General features: G+C 42.8%; 1 protein-coding gene across 2 annotated transcripts in view; it reads left to right on the top strand.

Annotated features, from left to right (window-relative positions):
* il1rapl2 (interleukin 1 receptor accessory protein-like 2) overlaps window positions 1-14,169 on the top strand; it is a 545,467-nt gene that overhangs the window by 384,214 nt on the left and 147,084 nt on the right. The gene's annotated exons all lie outside the window — the stretch shown is intronic.

Below are 14,169 nucleotides of genomic sequence, written 5' to 3'. Positions count from 1 at the left end.
TTTTTTAAAACCGCACTGACCTTGAAAGGAATTTTCATGCTTTTCTCAGTTACAGTTTCTGTCTGTGTTTCCCTCAAACACACACCAGTCCTTTCCTTTAAGGATTGATTTAGTGGCACCACATTCCTTTTGTATTAGAACTGATTTAGATGGACCTCACTTTAAGTTTGGTGTGTTTGGGTGGGGCCAGGTGGTTCTTCTGTCTCATGTAAAGCACTGTGTGCCTGTGTCTACATTAATGATGTTGTGGACGTTGGCCTGGGTTTAGGTCGTCTAAGAAAGAAAATGAAGAAGACCCAGATTGGTCTTATTGTGGTCGACTTCCTCCTGGTTTATAGACTTTCCACTGAAACACTCTGCCTCTTTGAGCCGTTATTGAACACACAGACGTCATTCTTACCTCCACGTGTTGGTCTGAACATGAGCCTCAGAGTTTATTCTGAATAATAGAGCTGCTCCAGAGGCAGAGTCTGTTTCTAATGTTTCTAATACCATCATACACAAGGCCACTCCCTGTGTCAGCCAGGGGGGTTTGGAGCTCCTGGTTTAGGCCAAACTGAACAAACCAGTCCCTCCAAGAATGCCCACAGTTTCAATGCAAATATTCAAAAAAATGTAGAGTAAACTGCAGTACAATACTCAAGTAAACACAATAATGACACGTGTGTTTATTGAGCCTAAATGGGAAATATGTTAAGTTGTTAACGTTCTTAACGTCGACCCTTCCTTCCAAGGGGGGGGGGGGGTTTAACGGCCTTGCCCTCCTTTGTCTGTCCCAAACACTGACCGGATTAAAGGTCCACAAAGTCTGGAGCTCCCAGTGCTTCATTTGTAAAGTAGTTTCAGGAACACGTTTGGATGTGATGGTCTCGGGAAGTGAGCCAAAACAGTTCCAGTTACTGTCATTAAACAGCGTTATATCTTCTGGTAATGAGGAGTTTGCATGTTCTCCTGGTGTCTCAGGATCGGGTTCCTCCTCTCGTTTCCCCAGCGAGTGACCACAGTTTACCTCTTCTGTTGCTTCTATATTTACATCCAAACCCCTGACACTTTATTTCATTTGGAGCTCTCTGTCTCTGCTCCGAGGTGAAGGTTCAGCGCTAGCACAGATACAAGCACAGACTCTTCTCCGCCGCAGAAACACTTCATCTTCACACTCTCCGCGCTCGCCAACACGGCGCCGTCGACCCGAGTCTAACCCGCTCCCGCTCGATCCGCGCCGCTGCTCTTCTGGGACCGAACTGCGGCGGATTCTCAGCCTTTTTCTTTTAAAGGAGACGTTTGTGTTTACACGGATTCACAAAGCTGCCGATGGAGCGGAAACGGGAAAGAGAGACGGACCGGATGATTTAGAGTTCATCAGTGTTTCCAAACGTCCTCGTGCAGCGCAGATTCATTATTACTTCAGCAAAAAAGAGCCGTCAAAGTGAGAGTAGTTGGGTCTGAGGCCACATTCACACCACCTGTGTTCAGACCGGAGTATAGGTGCTGCTCTCGGGCCGAAAGTCCCTTTAGGTCGACCGAACTAGAGCCTGAGTGAAAACACCAGATCTTGTGCACGAGGATGAGGAGGTGACTGCTCTGATGCAGGGATCTCCGACCAGGAGCTCGCCAAAGACTCTCTACATCTCTACACGCTTGATAACTCAGATTTCAGATGCATTTTCTGTTTGTTCTGAACTAGCTGAACACAATCTACAGCCAGTGTGGTCAATGTTGCAAAGTGTAAGGACTGAACTAGAGTCATTCTCAGGGTGAAGTCCACCTAAGTCACATTTTACACAAGTGCTTTTGAAGCATAAGTAGCTCTCCCACGTTCTTGTTGTGTAAAAGTAGCTCGCTGGGTAAAAAAGGTTGGAGTTGTTCCCATTAGCGATGTTCCCACTAGAGTCTTTAGAGTCTAATGGGAAGACCCTGATTCATCTCCTCGTTCACACGGCGCTGCCCCGTGTTCTTCCTCAGGCTCAGGTCAAACTAAAAACTCTATTTACCTCATCCTGAGCTAAACTATGAAAGTGCGTCTCCCCAGTACTTCCCATTTAAAGTCTGGAGAGGGAGGATCACAGTGCGCTCTTACTCGTCTGCACTCTGAGTCACATGATCAGGCCGTCTCAGTTTAGGCAGAACCTTGAGTCCTTTAAAGAACCAGAACACTTCCATTGTCAAGTACATTCATTATTGTTCAAATCTGTCCACAAGCGTCTGCAGCACATTCAGATTTGAGCAGCCGGTCCCAGCGCTGTGCGAGCTTTACAGATGGAAACTGTATAATAATAATATAATAATCTGGCATGTTTACAGGGCTCATGTGCAACTGTTCATTAATATCATTGTCCTGATCACACACATTACAAATGTGCCTCATGCGTGTGAGACAACAGCACCTGCATGTCACACTATAGTAGATACAGACTGACCGGTGATCACATGATCACACGATCACATGACTGACCTGGGCAGCTGCAGGACCGTCACATCGTCTTCCATGTGACTTCATCTCAAACTCCTCCTGCAGCAGAAGTGCGTCTCTGAAGCCGCTGACGTGGGACGGTTAAATAAACGACTGAAGTTCTCCTTCATCTGCGCTTCGACTTAAAGAAGAACTGGAGCCGAACAATCGTTAAAACAAACAGTCCATTTTGTTTCTGATAAAAAGGAGTAAATCCGCGAGGTTTGAGAAAGCTTCTGTTTGGTGGACGACAGAGCGACTCATGTGAATAAATGTTCCTGCTCCGTGTGGACGAGGCCTTAACCCTGGTCCTGCTCCGTGTGGACGAGGCCTTAAACCTGGTCCTGCTCCGTGTGGACGAGGCCTTAAACCTGGTCCTGCTCCGTGTGGACGAGGCCTTAAACCTGGTCCTGCTCCGTGTGGACGAGGCCTTAAACCTGGTCCTGCTCCGTGTGGACGAGGCCTTAAAACCTGGTCCTGCTCCGTGTGGACGAGGCCTTAAACCTGGTCCTGCTCCGTGTGGACGAGGCCTTAAACCTGGTCCTGCTCCGTGTGGACGAGGCCTTAAACCTGGTCCTGCTCCGTGTGGACGAGGACTTAAACCTGGTCCTGCTCCGTGTGGACGAGACCTTAAACCTGGTCCTGCTCCGTGTGGACGAGGCCTTAAACCTGGTCCTGCTCCGTGTGGACGAGGCCTTAAACCTGGTCCTGCTCCGTGTGGACGAGGCCGTAAACCTGGTCCTGCTCCGTGTGGACGAGGCCTTAAAACCTGGTCCTGCTCCGTGTGGACGAGGCCTTAAACCTGGTCCTGCTCCGTGTGGACGAGGCCTTAAACCTGGTCCTGCTCCGTGTGGACGAGGCCTTAAACCTGGTCCTGCTCCCTGTGGACGAGGCCTTAAACCTGGTCCTGCTCCGTGTGGACGAGGCCTTAAACCTGGTCCTGCTCCGTGTGGACGAGACCTTAAACCTGGTCCTGCTCCGTGTGGACGAGGCCTTAAACCTGGTCTGAGCCTGTGAAGCCGAGCTGTTTCCAGTGGATTCTCTGAGGACCAGGAGCCAGTGCAGAGGAACAGATAAAACATTGTGATAATAGGATCGAGTCAGATGGACCCACTGCTCTGACATGGAGGAGCTGCGTGTTTGGGGCGTGTGGTCGTATTGTTCCGGTTTATAGTACACGTGTGGTACACGGCGGCGCGGTTGATTTGAATTGAAAGCTTCAGTAAATGAGCCGGCGCCGCCTCAGCCTCTGTCCTCTGGCTCTGACCTCTGACCTCTGGCTCTGACCTCAGCCTCTGACCTCTGACCTCTGTCCTCTGGCTCTGCAGCTGCAGGTGGGAGCCCTGGACCTCGGCCACTTTCACTAATTGAATATTTCCAACATGTCCGCCGCCCCGGCCAAGTCATCTCCACGGAAATCACGATTTATGTCACACAGAAAGACTCATCAGCTTCTCCTCTGAGCTTCTCCTCTCAGCTTCTCCTCCTCTGAGCTTCTCCTCTCAGCTTCTCCTCTCAGCTTCTCCTCTGAGCTTCTCCTCTGAGCTTCTCCTCTGAGCTTCTCCTCTGAGCTTCTCCTCTGAGCTTCTCCTCTGAGCTTCTCCTCTCAGCTTCTCCTCTCAGCTTCTCCTCTCAGCTTCTCCTCTGAGCTTCTCCTCCTTTGAGCTTCTCCTCTGAGCTTCTCCTCCTCTGAGCTTCTCCTCCTCTGAGCTTCTCCTCTGAGCTTCTCCTCTGAGCTTCTCCTCTGAGCTTCTCCTCCTCTGAGCTTCTCCTCCTCTGAGCTTCTCCTCTGAGCTTCTCCTCTGAGCTTCTCCTCCTCTGAGCTTCTCCTCTGAGCTTCTCCTCTGAGCTGGTCTGTGATGTCACGCCGTTGTTACATATGGAATGATCTCCAGCTCCACATCTGGATTGTTTCTTGAGGATCCGTTTTCTCCTTAAGTCGACTGGTTCAGTGTAACTCACGCTCTCTCTTTCTTCAAACCTGCTTTCGAGGCTTGATTTCCACCGAGAATGAAAAGTTGCATCATCTTTACTTAGGAGAGAAACTGCAGAGGTGCAGATTACAGACTTAAACATGTTTCACACATTCTGACATTCATGTTTCCACAGAAAAGTATATTTTCAGCAAACGGAATCTGAATATATTTGGTTGATGGATAAGTTATAAGAATGTTGTATCGTGTTTAGTTTTTGAAAAGCTGTTCATTAGTGTTTATTGTGTTGAACTTTTACGATCTTTTCGTTGTGCATTACCCGTTGAATTGAATTAGATATTGAAGAATCCTTTTGACATAACATCTGTGGAGTCTGTAGGAGCCACTTATGTGACATGAAAACCTCATTATGGAGAAAACACCCTGCAAGTTTTGTAACGTCTGCCAGGGCTGCACGATCTCCCCAACAGTGTTAATTTTGACAACATATTTTATTTTAGTTTTAGTCTTAGTCTTTTGACTAAAATGTAATTTAATTTTAGTCGAGATTTAGTCAAAAAAAAGCTTCAATTTTAGTCTAGTTTTAGTCGACTAAAATTGCATGTCAATTTAGTCGACTGAATTTAAGACTAATTTAGTCGACTTTGCATCTATAATGTTCATTATAATCATATTTAATCAAGGTCCTCGACTTCATGGAGCTTCTCCCACATGAACAAAGCTCAGACCTGTTCATTTGGCAGTGAATTTACATGATCTGAGGCTCTTTCAGACGCTCAATACAAGTTTGGATGATTTTAGTCTCTCCTTTTCATTTTTATTTAGTCTGATTTTAGTCGACTCAAATATCTGGACATTTTAGTCACAGTTTTAGTCTCATGAGAAACGTTTAATTTAGTTTTAGTCCAATTTTAGTCAGAAAAATGTTCACTTTGACTAAAATTAAGACTAAATATTTTAGTCGACGAAATTAACCCTGTTCCACAAAAAGCTCATTTTGGACGAATATGGCGATTGGATTAGTGATTTTATTTGTTATATTTGATTCATTTAAAGCAGTGCTAAGTAACTCCTGCCCCTAGAGGCCGTAAGCGCCACTGCAGGTGTCGTACATGTTGTGTTTTTTACAAAGGGACAGAGGGATACTGTTCATCAGTTACACAAAGGAGATCATTGTTTCACTCACACTCAGCTGTAAATACTGTTTTAGTGGAGCTAGCCCACAGTTAGCCTGTTAGCTTCTTCTTCCTGATTCCATTAGTGTGTATTGGTGACTCCGACCCGGTGGCAGCGCAGTTGTAAGTGTGGTTTTGTGGCTTGCATCACCCCCAGAGGGACTGTGGGAAGGATTCATGAAGGTAAACAAGTTACTGAGTTCTGCTTTAAATGTATAAACGGCTAAAACGATGAATGAAGGAACTCGTGTTACTTTCAGACTTTATTTACCCCGCGCAGCCACGAGACTAAGATCAGGCCGGGATCACAGAGCGTCTAAACATAACGTTCATTTGGATCAGAGAAATCTTTACCTTCACATGTTTCAGCGCCATCTGCAGGCCGTCATCAGAAGTGTCACTTATCAGCTGCTCTTCCCTCCGAGGCGTGTCCAGTCTGACGGTCCTGATCCTGGTCCTTCAGGTCCTGATCCTGGTCCAGCAGGTCCTGATCCTGGTCCTTCAGGTCCTGGTCCTGGTCCTTCAGGTCCTGATCCTGGTCCTTCAGATCCTGATCCTGGTCCTTCAGATCCTGATCCTGGTCCTTCAGATCCTGATCCTGGTCCTTCAGGTCCTGATCCTGGTCCAGCAGGTCCTGATCCTGGTCCTTCAGGTTCTGATCCTGGTCCTTCAGGTCCTGATCCTGGTCCAGCAGGTCCTGATCCTGGTCCAGCAGGTCCTGATCCTGGTCCAGCAGGTCCTGATCCTGGTCCTTCAGGTCCTGATCCTGGTCCAGCAGGTCCTGGTCCTGGTCCAGCAGGTCCTGGTCCTGGTCCAGCAGGTCCTGGTCCTTCAGGCTGGCTCTCTCCTCCGTAACAGTTGATGATGTGGTTGCTCCATTTCCTGATGTCTCTTTTCTCCAGCGCTTCACTCGAACACACAGAGGTGAAAATCCCTCCTGAGGTTTGGTGAGGACAGATCTTCTGCACAGGCTCCTGTATGTTCTCTCGTCTTTAGCCGCTGCTGTCAAAGGAAATGACCATATTTGGATTACAGCGCCATCTCGGTCCCAGCCTTTCCTGCTACACGTGGACACCAAACATTTGTGAATGATGTGTCACCTTTTAACCCCTTAACTCCCACCGGAACCGAGCACATTTTCTCCAGTTTGGCTTTACCCCAATCGAAAAGCTTCTGGAAAAAAGGTGAGAAAATAGCAACAAAACTGAGACGAAAACAAGGATGAAGATGTGACAAAAAAGTGCTGTATGTGATGTAAACGTAGACAAGAAATTGTCAAAGAATGGACAAAAAATGGACAAAAAATTGACAAAAAATTGACAAAAAAATGACAAAAAAATGACAAAAAAATATGAAAAAATGACAAAAATGTGACAAAAAAATGACAAAAAAATGACGAAAAATTGACAAAAAATTGACAAAAAATTGACAAAAAAATGACCAAAAATGTGACAAAAAAGTGCTGTATGTAATGTAAATGTAGACGAAAAATTGACAAAAAAATTTACCAAAAAAAAGGAAAAAATGTGACAAAAAATGGACAAAAAAAGACAAAAAATGGACAAAAAAGGACCCAAAAAAATGACATTTACAAAAAAATACGAAAAAATTATGAAAAAGTGGCAAAAATGTGAAAAAAAATGGACAAAAAATGACAAAAAAAAATGACCAAAAAAAATGACAAAAAAATAATGAATAGGTGGCAAAAATGTGATACAAAATCTACAAAAAAATTGACAAAAAATTGACAAAAAAATGACACTTTTTTTTTTTTACAAAAAATGATGAAAAAGTGGCAAAGAATTTGATAAAATGTGACAAAAATTGAATAAAAATGTGGTAAAAATTTGACAACAAAAGGACAAATGTGACAAAAAGTGACAAAAAATGTACTATTTGGTTAAAAACCCCTCAAAAAATGATGGAAAATAAATCTGTTGATGTGAGGAAAAAGATCAATTTAGTTTTGTAGGTCTTTCAAATGAGGCGTTACACTGGCCGACAGGATTTGGGTAAAGCTGACCTGGAGAAAACGCTCTCGGTTCCGGCGGGAGTTAAGAGGTTAAAAGGCTTTCAGGATCTCCCTCTGGTGGCAGCAGGAGGATAAAAACCAAAACACAAGCCACCGTTTAGCCTGGCGGTGAATGCAGTTTGAGCTGTAGTTGCTGATGAAGCCGAGACTTAAACCCCCACAGACGACGTGAGAAAGACAGAAAGTGTAAACAGTGAAACATGTCCCTGCAGGGCCGCCGTACCGGCTCTTCCCCGTCTCCCGGCCGTGTGTTTACCTCAGACTCCGTGTTTGTGGGGGAAATGCAATCCGAGCGTGTGCTATTTGAGGAGAGGAGACAGCGGCGCGTTCCTCTGAAGGAAATTAACTTGTTTTTTATTACATTTTTTCATTATACTCACACATTTGACGTCTCTTCTCTCTTTGTGTAGTAAGAACAGAGCCGTCGGCAGCCGGGAGACTTTGATCTATTGCCAGCTTCTGTACGAGCCTCCCCCACAGACAGACTGACACTGCTGCTGCTGCTGCTGCTGCACGGCTCGCATTTGTTTTAACTTAAAGGAGACGCTGACACTCTTCTTTTGCAGCTTCCTCCCAAACTTACAAACTGTATTGGAGTGGAAAAATAGCAAGTTGGAGAAATCAGATGGGCTCGAGCTGCTGATTACTGACTTTATAATGTGGGAATGTGTCTTTAGTATGTTATAAAGCATCAGCAGGTTCTGCCCAGACGAGCTGCAGCTTCATGAGGTCGACCATGTCAGAAGGATCATAACTACTAATAAACTCTAATAGGAATACACTGCACTAAATATCCTCAGCTTTTAGGCCACATTAATATTAACACAAAGTGATCTGATCGTTACAGCTGCTTTACACGGCCCAGGAGTAGTTTCTGTCCCAGCCTGGACTAGCATTAGCATTAGCATTAGCTTCTGCAGAGGCATCGTACGCGTGATCAAAAGTACGTTGACCACGGTTTATGATGATATCGCATTAGTCTGATATAGCGCTTCATACTCAGTGGTAAGTTATTATTGTAGCCACAGCTGCCCTGGGGTAGACTGATCTAAACACTCACTACATTCACCCAGAGACCGACCAGGCCCGGCTGAGCCTCAGATCTGACGGATCAGCCGAGCGGAGACAGTAAGAGTTAGGGATGGGCGGATCGATACCACAGTATCGATATATCGATACCAAACGGCTACTTTTTAAGTATCGATATTGGGCAAAAAGTATCAATACTAATTTGCATATGTAAAAAGAAGGCGTGGCAGCAATTTTAAACATAAAAGGATGATTTTAAGGATGATTTTGTTCTGAGCCAAAACAGTCACAGCAGCAAAGGATTGAACTGAGCCAGGCTGATCATTCTGGTTTAGATTCTGTTTGTCATTAAAGTATTAACTTTAAACTTTGTTTTGTATTTAATTTCACATTAAAGCAGTACTAAGTAACTCTTCCCCCTAGAGGCCATAAGTGCAACTGCAGGTGTCGTAGCAAGTTACGATTTTTTAACGTATTAATTGTCTTGGAGAGTAAATACTTCGCTGACAGGAAAGGCGAAGGGAGAGAGGGTTACTGTGCATCCAATTATACAACGGAAATATTATTTTTCACTCAAACTTGGCTATAAATACTGTTTAAAGTGACGCTAGCCCGCAGCTAGCTTTGCCCGTTAGCATGTTAGCTTCTTCTTCGTGATTCCATTAGTGTGTATTGAAAGACCCTCCAATCATCCCATTAACACTTGTATTACCCCCACAGGGACTACGGGGAGGGTTTATTAAGGTGAACACGTTACTTAGTGCTGCTTTAACATTGTTTAATTAACCAGTTAAAGTAATATAACTTTAATTTACTATTAATAATATAAAATAACCAGTTTTAGAAATGCATATTGATTGAAATACATTCACCCATATGAAATGACCAGTATCGGTATTGAGAAAAATGACCCCAAAAGTATCGGTATCGTATCGATTCCAAAAAATGTGGTATCGCCCGCCCCTAGTAAGAGTCAAACAGTTACAGGTTCAGATAGATCGAAGGATCAATACTTTATTTATTGATAGTTTATTTTGAGCAATAACAAACAGATGTGCGATACAGATGCAGCAGGGAGAAGTAAAAACGTATTTACCCCAAACTATTTTCCATGACTCTATATGGTTGCCTATATTTACACTAAAAATAACTTATTATTATTCTATTACTTCTGTCAGGCTATTGTCCGTCAGTATCAGATTTCTGTCACATCCTTGTGTTTTCGTAGCATCATTTCTTTGCATTTGGTTTTGAATTTGATTGTGTGTCCGAGTGTTCTTCCTCTCATCACATACAGAAAGTAAGAGTCAAAGTAAGAGGTAGTTTTAGACAGAGGAAAACACAACGTAAACAAGTAAACGCAAATGTGACTTTAATGTTCCTGTGTCACCTGCCTCAGGACCGCAGATGGGAATTAGCATGTTTGTTATAATCTGGCATTTTTACACGGTAACTACAGATGTTCATTAATATGCACTGTCCCTGTAGTGAATAAATGAATCAAACATGGAAACAGACGGGTATACGAGCAGTTAAAGTCTGTGGGCACAAACCACTGTCTGAAACCAGTCGCCGCTGCTTCTCTGATGTTCTGATGATCATCTCCACCACCTCAGTGTCCAGAGAGTCCAGGGACCTTCCAGTCACCGAGCCCACCTTCACTGGCTCTGGCGACCACAGTCCAGTGTTTGAAATGGATACCTGATACCGTGTTTTCACCAGTATCGGCTCCGATATCGTATAGATCGGTGCATCTATAGTTCAAAGCTCAATGAGGAAGGAATTAGATCATGAAAAATCCTCCTTACTAATGTGGTTATGTTCAGTCTGTGAAGGTTGGATTCTGGAGTGGAAGGAAACATCTGCACGTGTTTCTCCATGTCGATGTTTGTGAATGAATGACTGCACGCGGGAAAGAAGGAGTTTCGTCTCCGACACCGAGCTGTGAAGGAGAAATCGAGATCCGTTACACCAAATGACTTTCCCAACTCTCAGAACGTGGAAGTATTTTTGGACCGCGCCCGCCTTGAGCAAACCTCTCCTCGATCTGCCGAGGCCGACGGGAAAGTGCAGGTAGATTTCCCCGTGTTGACACAGACGTCCGATAATCCTGACGCGGAGTCAAGGCTGAGCCGGTCATTTGCGAGGTCGGCGTCCGATGCCTCCAGGCCGTTCATTCAGATTCATGTGGAAGCTCCTCCGACATCTTTAAAATACGGCACTCACGAGGCGCTCGATCCATATTCACGAGGGTTTATGATCAGATGGAGAACGAGTCATGAGGGACGAGGAGAAGATGATCCAAATAAAGATATTAATAAAGCAGTGGTCTTCGGGTTCAGTCACTCTTGGTTCTAAACACTGGGGCCGGTTTGGAACCAGTTAAAAGCTGGACCAGGAAGCAGCAGTGATGTCAGCGGCGGGGGGCGGGGCTGGGGGCGGGGCTGGGGGCGGGGCTTTCTCATCCCACAAACAACCAACATAAGTTAGTTAGAGATTATAACTAACCTGGAGAAGCCACAACAGTGTCTGTGGAGGAAACTCACTGTTGTTTTGCTTCATGTTCTTTAGCCAAAACAAGAGGGAGAAGCTAGAAAGAAGAACATCTAAAAGTTAAGTTAAGAGGCTAAATCATGTAAGTAAGTAAGTAAGGAAAGTAAGGAAGTAAGGAAGGAAAGTAAGGAAGGAAAGTAAGGAAGTAAGTACGGAAGTAAGTAAGGAAAGTAAGGAAAGTAAGGAAGGAAAGTAAGGAAGGAAAGTAAGGAAGTAAGTAAGTACGGAAGTAAGTAAGGAAAGTAAGAAAGTAAGTAAGGAAGTAAGTAAGTACGGAAGTAAGTAAGGAAAGTAAGGAAAGTAAGGAAGGAAAGTAAGGAAGGAAAGTAAGGAAGTAAGTAAGTACAGAAGTAAGTAAGGAAAGTAAGAAAGTAAGTAAGGAAGTAAGTAAGTACGGAAGTAAGTAAGGAAAGTAAGGAAAGTAAGGAAGGAAAGTAAGGAAGGAAAGTAAGTAAGGAAGTAAGGAAGGAAAGTAAGGAAGGAAAGTAAGGAAGTAAGTACGGAAGTAAGTAAGGAAAGTAAGGAAAGTAAGGAAGGAAAGTAAGGAAGGAAAGTAAGGAAGTAAGTAAGTACGGAAGTAAGTAAGGAAAGTAAGAAAGTAAGTAAGGAAGTAAGTAAGTACGGAAGTAAGTAAGGAAAGTAAGGAAAGTAAGGAAGGAAAGTAAGGAAGAAAGTAAGGAAGTAAGTAAGGAAAGTAAGGAAGTAAGTATGGAAAGTAAGGAAGTAAGGAAGGAAGAAAGTAAGGAAGTAAGTAAGTACGGAAGTAAGTAAGGAAGTAAGGAAAGTAAGGAAGGAAAGTAAGGAAGAAAGTAAGGAAGTAAGTAAGTAAAGTAAGGAAGTAAGTAAGGAAAGTAAGGAAGTAAGGAAGGAAGAAAGTAAGGAAGTAAGTAAGGAAAGTAAGGAAGTAAGGAAGGAAAGTAAGGAAGTAAGGAAGGAAAGTAAGGAAGGAAAGTAAGGAAGTAAGGAAAGTATGGAAGTAAGGAAGGAAAGTAAGGAAGTAAGGAAGGAAAGTAAGGAAGTAAGGAAGGAAAGTAAGGAAGGAAAGTAAGGAAGTAAGAAAGTAAGTAAGGAAGTAAGTAAGTAAGGAAAGTAAGGAAGGAAAGTAAGGAAGGAAAGTAAGGAAAGTAAGGAAGGAAAGTAAGGAAGGAAAGTAAGGAAGGAAAGTAAGGAAGTAAGGAAGGAAAGTAAGGAAGGAAAGTAAGGAAGTAAGAAAGTAAGTAAGGAAGTAAGTAAGTAAGGAAAGTAAGGAAGGAAAGTAAGGAAGTAAGTAAGTACGGAAGTAAGTAAGTAAGTAAAGTAAGGAAGAAAGTAAGGAAGTAAGTAAGTAAAGTAAGGAAGTAAGGAAGGAAAGTAAGGAAGGAATGTAAGGAAGTAAGAAAGTAAGTAAGGAAGTAAGTAAGTACGGAAGTAAGAAAGTAAGGAAAGTAAGGAAGGAAAGTAAGGAAGAAAGTAAGGAAGTAAGTAAGTAAAGTAAGGAAGTAAGTAAGTAAAGTAAGGAAGTAAAGTAAGGAAAGTAAGGAAGGAAAGTAAGGAAGAAAGTAAGGAAGTAAGTAAGTAAAGTAAGGAAGTAAGTAAGGAAAGTAAGTAAGTAAAGTAAGGAAGTAAGTAAGTAAAGTAAGGAAGTAAGTAAGTAAAGTAAGGAAGTAAGTAAGTACGGAAGTAAGTAAGGAAAGTAAGGAAGGAAAGTAAGGAAGGAAAGTAAGGAAGAAAGTAAGGAAGTAAGTAAGTAAAGTAAGGAAGTAAGTAAGGAAAGTAAGGAAGTAAGGAAGGAAAGTAAGGAAGGAAAGTAAGTAAAGTAAGGAAGTAAGGAAGTAAGGAAGGAAAGTAAGTAAGGAAAGTAAGGAAGTAAGGAAGGAAATTAAGGAAGGAAAGTAAGGAAGTAAGAAAGTACGGAAGTAAGTAAGGAAAGTAAGGAAGGAAAGTAAGGAAGAAAGTAAGGAAGTAAGGAAGGAAAGTAAGGACGGAAAGTAAGTAAAGTAAGGAAGTAAGGAAGGAAAGTAAGTAAGTAAGTAAGTACGGAAGTAAGTAAGTAAAGTAAGGAAGTAAGTAAGGAAAGTAAGGAAGTAAGTAAGGAAAGTAAGGAAGGAAAGTAAGGAAGTAAGGAAGGAAATTAAGGAAGGAAAGTAAGGAAGTAAGAAAGTAAGTAAGGAAGTAAGTAAGTACGGAAGTAAGTAAGGAAAGTAAGGAAAGTAAGGAAGGAAAGTAAGGAAGAAAGTAAGGAAGAAAGTAAGGAAGTAAGTAAGGAAAGTAAGGAAGGAAAGTAAGTAAGTAAGTAAGTACGGAAGTAAGTAAGTAAAGTAAGGAAGTAAGTAAGGAAAGTAAGGAAGTAAGGAAGGAAAGTAAGGAAGTAAGTAAGTAAAGTAAGGAAGTAAGGAAGGAAAGTAAGTAAGTAAGTAAGTAAAGTAAGGAAGTAAGGAAGGAAAGTAAGGAAGGAAAGTAAGGAAGTAAGGAAAGTAAGGAAGTAAGGAAGGAAAGTAAGGAAGTAAGGAAGGAAAGTAAGGAAGGAAAGTAAGGAAGTAAGTAAGTAAAGTAAGGAAGTAAGGAAGGAAAGTAAGGAAGTAAGGAAAGTAAGGAAGTAAGGAAAGTAAGGAAGTAAGGAAAGTAAGGAAGTAAGGAAAGTAAGGAAGTAAGGAAAGTAAGGAAGTAAGGAAAGTAAGGAAGTAAGGAAGGAAAGTAAGGAAGGAAAGTAAGGAAGTAAGTAAGGAAAGTAAGGAAGTAAGGAAGGAAAGTAAGGAAGGAAAGTAAGGAAGTAAGGAAAGTAAGGAAGTAAGGAAAGTAAGGAAAGGAAAGTAAGTAAACTTTATTTGTACAGCGCCTTTCACAGACACAGAGTCACAAAGCGCTTCACAGTGTTAAAACATCATTATAAAACAGCATATTCATCGCAATAATATACAATAACATACATATATTATTCTCTCTCCTCACTCCTCCCCGTTTGCCATAACGTTCGAGGGGAAATCATGGTGGATTTACAGACTCCTCCCCCCTAAGAAG

The sequence above is a fragment of the Gobius niger genome, assembly GCF_951799975.1.
Source record: "Gobius niger genome assembly, chromosome: 5".
NCBI classification, from domain to species: domain Eukaryota; kingdom Metazoa; phylum Chordata; class Actinopteri; order Gobiiformes; family Gobiidae; genus Gobius; species Gobius niger.
The sequence above is the reverse complement of the archived record's forward strand: the minus strand, read 5'-3'. Positions and strand labels throughout refer to the sequence as shown.